Below are 12,389 nucleotides of genomic sequence, written 5' to 3' on the forward strand. Positions count from 1 at the left end.
CATAAAGAATAACTAAAGCTTCTCCTTTAACAAATTGAGAGTGCAAACAGAGCCAGTTGAACCTGGGGCAAGGTGAAGAAGAGTAGGTGTGTTACTCAGGTGAGTTAGTCACTTGGGAATCTGAAAGGTCACTGGCCAGTAATAGAACCATTTCTGCCTCCTACTTTCTAACTGAGTCAGGGCTGAATTTTCATATCCTGCTCCAAAGAAGCCAGGAGATGGTTATAATTAACCCTGCCTAGTGGCAGTTTCACTTCCCAATGACTTTCCATACTGGGCTAATAGCCATTATCATGAGGTAATGATTCCTTTTTCAGGCGGTCCTCAATTACTCATTACCTTATCCCTGTAAAGCAGACATTCATATGACTTGAGTAGAAAGTCAGTTTGTTATGTTTCTATTCCCAAATATCATTTAGATATGTCACAAAGTTTACTTACCATCGTTTATCATCACTTTCAGAAATATAATGCTAGGCTTCTTGACTCGATTCTCTGTTTAAAATACATCCTCATTTTATTAATGTGCTGTATACACATTGCCACATTTATGCCCCTTCTCAGTTGCCTGGAAGCCATAAAAACAAATAATATACCAGCCCAGGGTTCTATTTTTGGAGGGCTTTGGTTGTCAGACCTCAAGGTGCTCAGTTACCTTAGTCCTCGATGTCCTCTTCCAGAGCCTGAAGCCAACAATGACTCTGTGGTATATGCCATAAAGATGTATCTTTCTAACCCTGGCTGGTGCATGGTAGGGAGATTGACCACCATCACTATTATGATCCAGTGGCCTTCTATCTTGTCCCCATGGGTAATCTTCCAACAGTTTGCTAAGTAACTCTGAAAATCACTAGGGAACCCACATTAACTCCCTATTGTTGGCTTCTAGCTTTCACTGAGGACTTCTTTGCTTGGTAGGAATGTGGGTTTTCCTCTGTGGTTTTGGAAGATGCATTCTTTGAGCGTTCTGAGGGCAGAAGGGAGCTCTCTATCTCTACATACATACATTTGTGCACATATAGGATGATTGTAGGAACTTCACTTGTATACAGGAACACAAAGGGATTTCTAAAGGAAGAAGAGATCATAGGGTCTTAGATTAAAAGATAGAAGGGACCTTAGAGGTGCATAGACCTACAAGGTATCTCCTCTAGCCCATCTAGTCCAACCCATAGATGAAAAAACTAAAGGAGGCTAAGTGCTTTGTCCAAGTTTGAACAAGTAATATCATGGGTGGAATTTGAACCCAGGTCCATTTCACAGTTAAGGAACTAAACCTAGAGAATCTTAATGACTTGTCCAGGGTCACACAATTAGTAAGTATCTTGAGGCACAATTTTGAAGCCAGCTTCTTCTGACTAAGCATAAGATTCTAGTTATTACACTATCATGCTTTTTTTATGTGATTTTTTTATATTTTTCCAATTATATTATACTTTTCCCAGCATTCATATTTTTTAAGATTTTGATTTTCACATTTTTCCTCCATCTTCTTCTTGACAGCAAATAATATGATATATTTATACATGTGCAATCATGTTAAACATTTCCATGTTAGTCATGTCGTGCAAGAAGAATTAGAACAAAAGGGAAAAAACTATGAGGGGGGGGAAAACATAAAACAATTTTTAAAAGTTTAAAAAGTTTCCTTTGCTCTACATTCAGGCTCCATAGTTAACTTCTCTGGGTATGGATGGTATTTTCCATCACAAGTCTTTTAGAATTGTCTTTGCATTGTATAGTTAAGAAGGGCTAATAACTAAGTTCATCATAGTTGATAATCCATCACACACTGTTGCTATTAATGGGTACAAATTTTCTTCTGGTTCTGCTCACTTCATTCAGCATCAGTTCATGCAAGTCTTTCTAGGCTTTTCTAAAGTCTACTTACTCATGATTTCTTATAGAACAATAGTACTCCATCACATTCATATACCACAATTTATTCAGCCATTCTCCATTTGATGGGCATCCCCTCCATTTCCAATTCTTTACCATTACAAAAAGAGTTGCTATAAATATTTTTGTACATGTGAATCTTTCCCCCTTTCTTATGATCTCATTGGGATATAGACTTAATTGTGTGTGGTATTGCTGGATCAAAGGGATACACAGTGTTATTGCCCTTTGGGCCTAGTTTCCAGAAAGATTGGATCAGGTCACAGCTCCAACAACAGTGCATTAGTCCCAGTTTTCCTACATCCCCTCCATCATTGATCATTTTCCTTTTTTGTCTTATTGGTCAATCTGATAGGTGTGAGATGATACCTCAGAATTGTTTTAATTTGGATTTCTATAATCAATGATGATTTTCAACTTCTTTTTCATATGACTACAGAGAGTTTTAATTTCTTCATCTGAAAAATGCCTATTCATATCTTTTGACTATTTATCAATTGAAGAATGGCTTATATTTGACTCAGTTGTCTATATTTTAGAAATGAGTCCTCAGAAATGCTAGCTTTCTGCATTCCTTCTAATCTTGACTGCATGATTTTATTTAGGTAAACCTTTTTAATTTAATATTATCAAAATTATCCATCTTGTATTTTATAACATTTTCTATCTCTTGTTTGTATCATAAACTCCTTCCCTTTTCATAGATCTGACAGGGAAGCTATTATTTGTTCTCCTAATTGGCTTATGAAATCACCCTTTATGTCTAAATCCTGTACCCATTTTCACCTTATTTTGATATGGGGTGTGATGTGGATCTATGCCTATTTTCTTCCATACTATTTCCCAGTTTTCCCAGAAGTTTTTGCTTATAGTTCTTATCCCAGACATTAAAATCTTTGGGTTTATCAAACAGTAGATTATTAGTCATTTTTCTATTGTTTCTTTTGTACATGATCTGTTCCTCTGATTCACCACTGTATTTATTAACCAGTACCAAATAGTTTTGATGACTACTGCTTTATAATATAGTTTTAGATCTGATACAACTAGGTCACCTTCCATTGCATTTTTTTTTCATTAATTCCTTTGATATTCTTGACCTTTTGTTCCTTCAGATGAATCTGTTGTTATTTTTTCCTAGCTCTTTAAAATAATTTTTTGGTATTTTGATTGGTATAGCACTAAATAAGTACTTTAGGTAGAATTATCACTTTTATTATTGTATCTCAACCTATCTATGAGCAATGAACATTTTTCCAGTGATTTAGATCTGATTTTATTTGTGTGAAGAAATGTTCTATAATTATATTCATATATTTTCTGGATTTGTCTTGACAGGAAGACTCCCAAGTATTTTATGTTGTCTAGTTGCTTTAAATGGAGTTTTTCTTCTTTCTCTTGCCTGCTGGGTTTTGTTGGACACACACACACACACACACACACACACACACACACACAAAAGTTATGTGGGTTTGTTTTAAATCCTGCTACTTTCCTAAAGTTGTTGATTGTTTCAAGTAGGTTTTTAGTTGATTTTCTAGGATTCTTTAAGTATGTCATCATATCTTCAAAGTAAGAATTCTGTTTTCTCATTGCATATTCTAATTCCTTCCATTTCTTTTTCTTCTCTTATTGTTAAAGTTAACATTTCTAAAGCAGTGTTGAATAATAGTTTGATAACAGGCATCCTTGTTTCACCCCAATGTTATTGGGAATGCTTCTAGTATTTCCCTATTACATATGATATTTGCTAATGGTTTTAGATAGATACTGTTTATCATTCTAAGAAAAAACTCTATTCCTATGTTATCATACTTTTGATAATATATTTAGTCCATACTGTAAACTTAGTAATGACTTTAGGGAACAACCCAAAAAAGTCTTCTGCCATTTAGAAAGTTGTTTGAAGTCTCTAGAGTCTTATTTGTTCTTTCCTTCATTTTGTTGTTGCTATTGTTTAGTTGAATCTGATTCTCCATGACCCCATTTGGGATTTTCTTGGCCAAGACATTGGAAGCAGTTTGCCATTTTCTGCTCTAACTCATTTTTACAGATGAGAAAACTGAGACCCTTAGGGTTAAGTGACTTGCTCAGAGTCACACAGCTCATAAGTTTGGGAGTTTTTTTTAGGTTTTTGCAAGGCAAATGGGGCTAAGTGGCTTGCCCAAGGCCACACAGCTAGGCAATTACTAAGTGTCTGAGACCGGATCTGAACCCAGGCACTCCTGACCCCAGGGCTGGCGCTCCATCCACTGTGCTACCTAGCCACCCCAGCTCATAAATTTCTAAGGGTGGATTTGAAATAAGATCCTGATGACTTCTGGGCTAATGCTGTGTACACTGGGCCACCTAGCTTCCTTTCTTTCCTTCACAGTAACTCCTAAGTCCTTAGCTGTCACCATGCATCTTCCCCAAGCCTTGGTAATCTTGGACCTTTAGGCATCTTCCTAAACTGGAAGCATTATTGTTTTTCTGATTATGTAAGAGTAAAGCCTAGACTTTAGAAATTTAGACATTAGACTTAGATTTTAGAATCCTTTTATTATTGAATCTTTATGTCAAAAGGACAGAGTTGTTGGGGTGTAGGGAACAGAAAATAATTTATTTGGTCTCTATTACAGAGAAACATGGATAAATGCAGTATAGAGTTTGAAGAGAATGTGGTTTGCACATCATGAAAATGGAGATATTAATATTATCTACTAATAAGTCATCTTTATAAGTTAAGAATATCCCATTACAGTTAAATTTGGAGACACTTAAACCAGCTAGTCACAAACGATACTGGGATTTTTTTCAAGATATTATGAGTTCATTATTCAGATTAATTGGATCTGGTTATCCAAAATTATCCTTCAAAACCATCATTCCTATGATTTACTGCACAATGGAAATTGGACCCATTTCTAGTAGACTTGAAAATAATCAGACTTTTTTCTGTAGTTGGAAAATATAGTTCTGGATGTAATACAGAATCATAGGAGATGGGGTGGGACCTAAAAGAGAATCCCCATTATATCACATGTTTAACAAATTGCCTTTGCATTCAGCCCTCAACGAAGAGAAGCTTACCCCTCTAGAACAGCCTGCTATCCTTTTGGATAACTGGCTTCGTATTTCTTGAACCAAAGCCTCTCTTTACTTCTCTGCCATTTTGACCAAATGCCTCTGGTTCTGCCCTGTGGGGACTAATCTCTCTTATACTTGTCCTTTCAATTAATAGCACACTCCCCACCCCATCCCTCATCTTCTCTTTCCCAGGCTAAACATCACTGTTTTCTTCAGATGATTCTCATGCCCTCTGGACTCTAGAGCCTCACCATTCTGTGGCCCTCCTCCACATGCGCCTTATTTAAGAAATCAGAGACTTCCAGATATGGTGTACCTAAAACAGTAACCACCGTACTTCAAGGATTCCCAGTGGTGCACTGAGGCCCAATATATTTGGTGGGGATGGAGCAGAGAGTTACTTACCAAAAAGGCCACACCTAAAACCTCTTCAGACCAAACAGCATTGCACAATAGCATTTTGTTGAAACATGCACCCAAATCACATGTGTACTTTTATTTCTCAGAAGGATATAGCCAACTGAACCCAAATGGACTCTTTATCATGGGTGTGACTGAAATAATGATTTGCTCAAGCCATTCTGAATATTGACAGCAGCTTCCTTTTTTTGTTGTTGTTGGTTTTTACTCAATTAGGAAATTTACTCAATAAATTTTTACTTATGTTTGCTTTACATTGGTCAGCTTTTCACTGGTTTGGTTTTGTTTATTTGTTTTGATTTGTTTTTAATTTCCATTGCATTGTGCTACTTTGATTGCTTAGAGAAAACAATTCCATTTAGAGCAAAAGCCTGCAAAAGGTTAATAATAAATTAGAGTACTTATATAAAGCATGCTTCAATATTAAAAGATTATGATAAGATGAAGACACTAATGCATTGTTAGTGGAATTGTGAATTGGTCTAGCCTTTCTGGGAGGTAATTTGAAATTATAGAAAGAAAGTGACTAAAAATGCTCAAACCTTTTGACTCAGACTGTTTTTGTGATACACACACACACACACACACACACACACACACACACACACACACACAGAGATGTATATATTCCATGTAGCTGGAAGACTATACCTATAAAACAATGCATCTAAGGCTAGACTTTTCCAATTTGTTGATTAGTTTTGCTGATCCATTTCTCTTTTTTTCATTTCTCCCCCCCCCCATTGTTATAAAAAATAACTTTCTAACAGGCATAAGAAAAAAGATTCTTTAGGAAATGTAGATGATGTGAAAACAAAAGTTATCAGTAACTTGCTCTTCCTCACACACCATGTACTTTTTTTATTTAAAGGGCAATGGGGTTAAGTGACTTGTCCAAGGTCACACAGCTAGACAATTATAAATGTCTGAGGCTGGATCCAAACCTAGGTCCTCCTGACTCCAGGGCTGGTGCTCTATCCACTATGCCTGACTCCAAGGCCGGTGCTCTATCCATTGCGCCACCTAGCTGCCCCATCACTATATACTTTAAACACTGAGCATTTTCAGTAGCTGTTCCATATATCTTAAAGTTTTCTCCTCATCTTTGCCTCCTAGATTTACTTTCTTTTTTCAAGACTCAGCTAAATTCCTTCCTTATGTCCTTTTTCCAACTTAATTTTTTCTTTCTTATATTGACTAATTTATGCTATATAAAATAAAAGAATGGGTTTTGGTTGTTTGGTTGGGTTTTTTGCCTTTCTTTTTCCACCCATCTCTTAGCATAAAGTATTTATAGTATATGATATATATATATATATATATATATATATATATGTTCTTAACAAATGATAGTTTTGTTGATTTGTTTGAAAATGTACTTTTTTTTACAAAAAAGCTAAAAAAGTAATTATCTGCATAATTCTGATAACATAAATTTGAATTAACCACAAAGTTTAGTTATAAGATATTACCATATCTATCTAAAAATCATATTCATGCCTTTGTAATTCAGTGAGGTGACTTGTTGTTAGGGACTGTTGTGTATGGAAGCAATGTAAATTATCTCCACCTGGTGTCCTTGAACACAAGTCTTGTTTTACTAAATACCATGGGAGTAGGAGTGGATTAGGTACTGGGAAGGGTATTTAAGCACTGGTATTTGGTTCAATAAATGGAATAGTTGCAGTTGTTTTTTTTTAGGGTTTTGGGTTTTTTTACAAGGCAATGGGGTTAAGTGGCTTGCCCAAGGCCACACAGCTAGGTAATTATTAAGCGTCTGAGGCTGGATTTGAACTCAGGTACTCCTGACTCCAGGGCCGGTGCTCTATCCACTGCACCACCTAGCCGCCCCACACTTGGAGATCTTGATAGAGTACTTGTCTCTCTTGTCATCTTTGTCTCCTGCCCCTCCAACGCTTGCCTAGGGAAGATTGAGGGAGCCCAGGAAAGGGACTCAACAGTGGCTAAATATCTCTAGATTTTTATTGAATTTTTTCATATTGATACTTCCGAAGCACTGTGGAATCTAGAGTTGGAAAGATCCTTTGAGATCATCTTGCCAACCTCAATCTGTATTTCCCTCGACATTCCTGGGGAGATCTGTGAGACAATAGTAGCCCAATGAGACACTGTTTAATCCTTGTCCTTGTGAAGATCAGTCAATCTTACTCCCAATCCCTTTCTGTCCCAGAATTTGCCCCTTCCAATATCCCTTCTCTCTTTCTGTCATCATCAGTCTCTCTCATCCATAGTTACCTTTTCTGCTACCTACAAAAAAATATTCAAATCTCCCCCATCCTTAAAAATTTTTGTCACCTTAGCAGCCCTGAAAGTTATCATCCCATACATCTCCTTTTCAAAGGCAAGGAAAAAATCATTGGCTTCTTGCTTTTATGTTCTAACTTCCCACTCCTCAACACCTTGCATACAATCTGGCTTCTTACATACCACAAAAACTATTTCTCCCAGGTTACCAAGATCTCTTAACTGTTATATTCAGTTCCTGGTCATCATCCTTCTTGACTTCTCTGCATCACAACAGTGCAGACTAGCCCTTCCATATGAATACTCTTTTTCCTTAGTTTTCCAAATATTGCTCTCTCCTGGGTCTCCTATTATTATTGGTTGTTATTGACTAATACTTTAAAATTCTCTGTTACTAAAGTGATATAGAATATCTGGAGTTCATGAATATTTCTACTACCAGAACATTTCTGATTTGAGAATTCATTATTAGAAGGATAGTTTCTGAGTATTTAGAAAGGGAAGTAATTAGCATTCCAGGGTATCATCCTTAAGAATAAGACATGTGAGACTGACTTCATTTCCGTTTTTAACATAATAATTTGATGAAATCAGGGAAGTGATATAGATATCATATATGTGAATTTTAGAAAGTAATTTGACAAAATATTTTTCAATATTCCTATGACCAAGATAGAGAAAGACTAGTGAAAAGACATTGACTATTCCTGTCATTTGTCATCCTTGCAAAATCAGTTGAAATCTTAAGTTATTTTGATTTGAATTTCTCTTATTAATTTAAAGCTTTCTTTCATCTTTTTTTAGGATTTTGCAAGGCAAATGGGGTTAAGTGGCTTGCCCAAGGCCACACAGCTAGGTAATTATTAAGTGTCTGAGGCTGGATATGAACTCATCCTCCTGACTCCAGGGCTGTTGCTCTATCCACTGTGACACCTAGCTGCCCCTCTTTCATCTTTTTAAATAATGCTTTTGAAAATACTCACATTCTTTGTTCTTATTCTACTATTTCTGTTAGTTTACTTATATATCTTGGTTATGAGAGAGAATTCATATAAAGTGGGGGGTTTTCCCCTACTCCACTACTTTCTTTATCTTAGTTGCATTAATTTTCATGGGGAAATTATAATTTCACATGCTCAAAATTTAGAAACACCTGATTTATTTATTTATCAGTAGCAAAAGGGCCCAAAATTGCTTAGGCAAGTAATATGATATATTAATTTCATTGCCAATTCATAGTACCTGTGATCTTAAACTTTCTATCAATTTCCATTCTTAGTTCCCTCTTTCGATAAATCCCCTCTACAGGCTATTGAATTGATTGACTATTTCATGAACTCTTTATCTGTTACCCATCATTCTTGCTTCTGACCATTTTCTTTCCCCTTACAATTTGCATCTTTCATGTTGGTTTTTATGCCCCCGCTTGTGCTTAAGTCCCCTTTAGTAATTTGCTGCCATCTCCTTATGCCCATCATGCATCCCTGTCTTTGAGACACATGATTGTAGTATACATTAGCATCCCTAGAGAATTGAGAAAATTGATGTTAGGAAAATGAAGTTACTCTTCTCACTGTTCCTTACCCGCAAGGACCCTTAGGTCCCTAAAGTCCCCCTCAAAAGTTAGGATTCTATGAGGAATCCTAATCAAAACCAATTATTATTAGAGGCCTTTCCCATTGATAACTATATTGCCTTCAGTAGAGATAGTTACTCTCTAGCTCCCCTCATGGGCTTTTTGTGCATGTTATCTTCCTGGAGTATATTCCATTTTCACTTCTTAGAATCCTAACCCAACTATTAGAATCCTGAACTTCCTTAAAACAAAACTTAAGCATCATCTCTTCCCTAAAGCCATTTTTATTGCTCCCTTTATCCAGGCCTTCCTCCCCAAATTACCTTGTATTGATTACCATGTACATGGTGTTTTTTCCCAATTAGACTATAAACTTCTTGAAGACAAGGACTCTCATTTTTTTTCTTTACGATCCTAGCACCACACATTTTGCCTAGCACATGTAGTCAGCACTTAGTACCTTGTTCATTGATTTGACTGGAATCATTAAAAGCCCAGCACAATTTCCTCAATGCTAGCCTAGTCTAAGCTTCCTTCAGCCCATTGTCCATCTTTATTTCTTAGTGGTGTAGGTACCAGTGGACAAATGCAGTTGGGTGTCCCATTCTCAGATTTAGATGGTTACAGCCTCTTCATTTTAACAGCTGGTTTATGTAACATAAACTTCTGTAGGAAATGGCGATGGTGGCTAATTTTTGTAAATACTGTTTTTCAGAAGTAATGACTTGTTTAAGTGGGTCAAGCCAAAGCTATTGTAATTTCGCAGTATCCTCTTTATCCTTTTTTTAAATTTGATATTGGTGTTGACCTTTTCACTAACTGATAAATGATCCAGCTATGCAGAGACAGATGATTTGGAAACAACTGACCAGTTCCTCCAGCTTTTTAACATAAAATCATCTTTTTTCCAGGTGTCTCCTGTACTTGCCATGTTCCTTACAAATTATTTAACTGTAGAGAAGTCATTGGGGCTCATCTAATAACTTTTTATGCATTTAAAAATTAATAAAAAATGGAATTAATTTTAAAATTCTATAATCAGACTTTCTACCAATTAGGCAGGTCTCTCTCCCACCTCAGTGAATACAAGTAATTGAGGTTTTATTGAATTTATTTTGGGATTTCTGGACTTGTATAAGAAACCTGCTTGCCTCTAGCAGTCTTTGAGTCATCTTCATATTGCATTCATGGGTTGTTTAAATTGTTTAAATTATTTCCATTTCCTTTGTCCTAAGTTTCTCTATACAGTTTATGGCACAAAGATGGTGGGCTTTTGTTCAGCATGCCTTTTACAGTCCGGGATCCCAAATCTGCATGCACATGTTTCCAATGAAGACTCACTCGCTACAGTAGAGACTGGCTTCTTTCACATGTTTGGGTTCACTTTCACACTCCTGTTTATTCACTGCTAGTCGTTTGACCTAAAATGGTCCTCTGCTCTTCCCAGGCTGCGTCCTCTCCTCCCCCACCCTCCAGTGCTTCAGCAGTTAACACTAGTTGTATGGGTCTAAGGTCTCTGCTGCCAATTTCTCTGGGCCATTTCAAATGTTTCTCAAAAGCAAAAACTCCTAGGCATCAGTGGGTCTGCTTATGTCTGCCATATGGCACTCGGTGGAGACTGGGCTAGGTGGCCCTGAGGAAGATGACTGCCAGTTCTTAATATTCTGCCATCCCACTCCCTTCCCCTTCCTCCCCAATCACCAGATCTGGTACATGTTATGTACATGGGATAGGTGGGGAGAGGAAGGAAGGAGGAAAGAAAGAAAGAAAAAGGACAAAAAAGAAAGGAAGGAAAGAAGGGAGAAAAGAAAGGGAAAGAAAGTACTTATTAATTAGTTACTGTTTCCAAAACACTGTGCAAAGCAAGAGAAGGCAAAGATTTCTTAAGTAGTTACAATGGGCAAAGCACCATGCTAAGCCCATTTGAGGATACAAATAGAGAGACAGTCCCTGCTCCAGTATATGTATTGAGGCTGGAAGGGAAAGGTGGTGGAAGAATAGGAGTTTGCAGATGGGAGCATGGAGGATAAGAGTTGGTTTGATTCTAGTACAGGTGAGCCCCAAGATTGGTCATCCTGGGGATACAGCCCATCTTTCCACCCCCTAGTTGGTTTACCAGAAACCCCTAGTTGAAATTTGTGGTTCCCCTTTGGAAACACCTCTCTCTAAAGTGTGAGTTACAGAACCATCATAGATGTACATTGATAGAAGGCATTTCCTTCACTGATAAATCTTGACTATGAAAGATATAAATTTGTATTTTTCCTCCCCAAACTAGGATTTCATGCCTTGGGGAAATTCAGGGTGAAGAGTCTCCCCACTGGTGCCCACTGGTCACTTGACTATAACTTTGAGATTTAGAATGGTCTGGTTAACTGAGAAATCCAGTGATTTGCTCTGGTCATGTTGAGACTGTCTAGGGTCAGAGCTGAGCCTCTTTTCTGACTTTAAGTGAAATTATTTGGTCATAAGTGTGGGCAGTATGTATCTAGGCATTGGGGTGTCACAGAAAGAGCTGTGGACTGGGAGGTAGGATGCCATCACAACCTCTTTTTGATTTACTTTTCCCATCAGTAAAATGGCTGTCATTGTGAGGGTCAGTAGATAGAGGATCATAATTAGATTCAGGAAACCTAGAGTTCTAATGCAACCTCAGACACTTACTAGCCATGTGACCCTAGGCAAGTCACTGAACCCCATTTCCTCATCTGTCATGCCATTGTAGATATCAGTTCTGTCATTTTCTTTTTTAGGTTTTTTTTTTTTAGGTTTTTTTGCAAGGCAATGGGGTTAAAAGGCTTGCCCAAGGCTACACAGCTAGGTAATTATTGTCTGAGGCCATATTTGAACTCACTCCATTTGAACTGAACTCACTCTATCCACTGCACCACCTAGCTGCCCCAGTTCTGTCATTTTCTAAAAAGAAATGTAAGTTTGATCAACTTCTCCCTTGATTCCATTGTCTGCTTTAGATCAGGACTCCACATGGACCTAAATCACGGAGTCAGGAAACTCAATGTGGAAGCCCTTAGGACAGACAGCAGTTTATATCATTAGAGTTTGCTGGAGGCATTGAGAAGTTGAGTAACTGCCTTGGGGTTTTAGGTGGTCCAGTGGTTAGAGCACTGCACCTGGAGCCAGGAAGAGCTGAATTCAAATC

The 12,389-nt window shown here is 37.3% G+C and overlaps 1 protein-coding gene across 1 annotated transcript in view; it reads left to right on the forward strand.

Moving 5' to 3' along the window:
* CDK6 (cyclin dependent kinase 6) overlaps positions 1 to 12,389 on the forward strand; it is a 262,890-nt gene that overhangs the window by 105,772 nt on the left and 144,729 nt on the right. The window lies entirely within an intron of this gene.

The sequence above is a fragment of the Macrotis lagotis genome, chromosome 7 (genome assembly GCF_037893015.1).
Source record: "Macrotis lagotis isolate mMagLag1 chromosome 7, bilby.v1.9.chrom.fasta, whole genome shotgun sequence".
NCBI classification, from domain to species: Eukaryota; Metazoa; Chordata; class Mammalia; order Peramelemorphia; family Peramelidae; genus Macrotis; species Macrotis lagotis.